Raw genomic sequence first — 3578 nt, forward strand, 5'->3', positions numbered from 1 at the left:
TACGGAGGGGATGACAATCCTGTGGGTGGGGAAATCAAGCGCTCAGGTAGTCAGTCCTCTTTGTCTAGACAGACAGGACCATAGATGTCTTCAGATGGAGATCTCCTGGTTGCCTAGCAGTAGGACCCATGCCTTCACGTGGACGAGCAGCACTGGGAAGGCAGTCCTCCACTGAACACATGGGATAGGGGCTGAGAAGTTGTCTTTCAGCAGGAGTGAGAAGTGCCCTCGCTTTGTCCACTGGAGTGACCTCATGACACTTCATTATATTCCTTCAATTGGCTTAAAAATTATCCTGAAACCAGAAAACTAGTTCCTTTTCCTTCTCCTTATATGAAGCCAGACACTACTTAGTTAAGAAACACTGTGCTCTAAAATACAACTACTCACAACCCTGAAAGACCCTGAAAATAAGTCTTGGGGCCACTTAAGTATTAGTAAGGTGATTTACTCATAAAAGCCCCACTCCTTGGCCAGTGACAGTGAGAGCTGGAATCCAGAGGCACACTGGCTCTCCTCCCGAAGGCAGTGTTACAGGAAGGAGGACGCTACCAGCGCATGTAGCCGTAACTCTGCTCTATGTGCTCGACCCTGCTTAGCACAAGCAGGTCCTTCTGCTATGAGGTCCCTACTTGAGTCTTTAGGGCATATCAACTCCTCTATAAGGCTCACTGCTTCGTATGAATTACAGTAATTATTTTTTACTATAGAAAAGAAAGTTCTGTGTCAAAGTCTACCCCTGCCCAGCGATTTAGCCCTGGCTCAAGCTGCATCAAGGATTCTGATCATTAGGATCACACTTGATCATGACTTTCAACCCTAATCCCTGTTTGGATGTCTCAAAGGCCTCCACCACTTTCTCCAGCGGAAACCTGTGTGTGACTAAGGGCTTTACATTCAATGTCTTGGAAGCAAGCATGGAAATTGCCATCCGCCACGTGTTACAGTATGGAAACACGCCTTTGATATACACTTCTCGGGAAGTTGCATGTACTAGGGGTATAGTGGTCATCTCAGAGCCAAGTCCCACAATCACTACAGTTCCACCAGAGCAAGTGGCATAGATGCCTGTTTGGATGGAGGATTCTGCTCCTGTGCATTCAATGGTGACATCTGGCTTGCAGCCCAGCAGACCTTCCACTTTCCAGGCAATTTCCTGAGGGCTCTCCTTGGCAACCTGGATGGTGAAATCAGCCCCGACTTCCTTGGCTTTTGACAAGCGGGCCGCAGACAGATCAGTCACCACTACTTGAGCTGCTCCCATTGCCTTAGCCACAAGCAATGTGACCAGCCCGATTGGTCCAGCTCCACATACAAGGACGTTGTTCCCCAGAGAGACTCCACCTCACCGGCAGGCATAGATCCCCACAGATAGTGGCTCAATCAGGGCACCTTCCTCAAAGGTGACACTGTCAGGAAGCTTGTAGCAGAAGTCAGCATTGTGCATATAGAATTGGCTGAGGTTCCCATCGTCAGGAGGCGTGGCACAGAAGAAAATGGATGGTGACAGATTATATCGTCCAATCTTGCAGAATTCATCTGTCTCCCGGGGAGCACCAGGCTCAAAGGCAACACAGTCACCTGGTTTTAGATGCTTTTCCATCGATCCCACTTTAGCAAGTGTTCCTGAAGCTTCATGCCCAAGTACCATTGGCTTTTTCACAACAAAATCTCCTATTCGACCATGCTGCCAGTAATGAACATCTGAGCTGCAGATTCCAACAGAATGCATCTTCAGCAGCACCTCAGGCGAAGGTCTCCGGTCAGTACACCACCAGGGAGAGGTTCTCCGGCTTAGCTGCGGCCGCCATGTCGCCGTCTCGTTCGCGGGTGGAGTCCAGAGTGGGCGGCAGCACCGAGGTGTTTCTGGTCGCCGCCTGGCCGCGGGTCCGAACTCTGTATCACTTCTTAAATGTCCTTCCTCTGCATGATCATGAGAGACCTTATAGGGAACAGGGGAAAACTGTCAGGACCTGATTTGGATTCAAGTTCCTGACCCCTCAGAGCCTTCTTTTCCTAGCATGTGACACTTGAGAGAACTGATTTTGTAGAAAGATGACAAATAAAATCCTTAGCCCTGTTTCTAGTGGGCACCCAGTAGGTGTCTATTACATGGCCATTACCACTCTCCAAATAAGAGTATAATTATTACATTATCCTCAGAAAAACCTTAATATGAAAAAGTGCTATGTGTGGCTTCTCAACTGAAATCTCTCTTGTGCCTCCCAGTCGTGTTGTCTGCTTTACTTACCAGATTTGATTCAAAATATTTTGCATTTGTTTCTTAAAGTTTGTTGGTCTTGGAAGAAGTACCTTGAAGGGACTGCAGGCTCAGACCCCATTTAGGTCCAACAGAAGATCTGGAGGAGGCTGTCCACATTCACTTGACAATGATCTCTCAAGGCTTTATCTCCTGGGATACCAGACCAGGACACTGCAGCCAGTTTGAAAAAATTAGCAGTGATTTACAGTTAGTAATGTCCAAAAGGACATTTCTTGGTGGATCTTGCCAAGCTATTCATTTCAAAGAGGGTCCTGGCTCCTTTATACAGCCTTTCCTGTCAGCCACATGCCTCCTTTGATAGAACAGAATTGCACAATGGGTTTTCCAAGCAGATTTAGAACTAGTGCTTTTTCCTGTCACAGCCTTGCTTAACAGAGGGATACTGTTCGTAGAGTGGGCCATGGTACATGTGTGCAGAGTGCAGGTGGCATGTGTCAGATGGGAAATGATCAGGAGCTCTTATGGGGTCTCCTTGATCAATACTACCAGTTCCTGTGGTGGTCCTGGGCCGGCAGAGTGGCAGGAGTTGTGGGGTGCCTTTCTATCATAGTCTTTCAATCATCCCAGGGAGAATTTAGAATGGGACTTTCCAATATGAGGGGACTCAGGGACTTGTGGGGTTGGGAGGAATAGGCCACATTTTACCTAACTTCCCATTTTCTTTGGCAAACCCAGAAAAGAAGAAAGTGATAGCTGTTTATGAGGGTTCAGTTAGTGTGATTCTAGGACTCTAGAAGGTAAGTTTCACAGATGCCCACATCGCACCTACGGCCCTGGTGTGTGCACAGCAGGCCCAGGGATGAGGGATGGATTCCAGATCCCTATCACTGTCATAGTGACATACTCAGCTAGAGTTGCTTTGTCATCCATCCATGCACTTACCTATCCAACAAATACCTATGGAACTTTCTGAGAACCTGAGGTAGAAGACCTGAGACAGGTGATATAACTTTTTCTATCTGTGATATATCCTTGAGCAGGCCTCTGTCTGTCCTTCCGTGACATGAGAGTCAGGCCTGGACCAGCCGGATTAAATTTCACTACAAAGCCTCAGGCTCTAGGGCCTAGCCAGGACAGTATGGCCTTGGAAAGAGGCCGCAGGTGCCAATTCAGATGTGGTATGAAGCTGGAGTAGTGGTGTGAGGTTTCCTGCTGGCCTGTGGTCAGTTTCTGCTGCAGCTGGTGTCTGGGAACAGAGGGAAGAAGGACAGAAGTGGAATCTGGGTCACTTGTCCTTCCTTAACCCTGGTCCCTGGCTGGCTCTGCCTCTCTCTGAGAACGAAGGTCAGTCAGG

General features: G+C 48.2%; 1 pseudogene; it reads right to left on the reverse strand.

The window, feature by feature from the left end:
• Positions 1-762: 762 nt before the first annotated feature.
• Positions 763-1831, reverse strand: LOC101600066 (annotated as a pseudogene).
• Positions 1832-3578: the final 1747 nt, after the last annotated feature.

Source organism: Jaculus jaculus, chromosome 9 (genome assembly GCF_020740685.1).
Source record: "Jaculus jaculus isolate mJacJac1 chromosome 9, mJacJac1.mat.Y.cur, whole genome shotgun sequence".
Classification (NCBI taxonomy): domain Eukaryota; kingdom Metazoa; phylum Chordata; class Mammalia; order Rodentia; family Dipodidae; genus Jaculus; species Jaculus jaculus.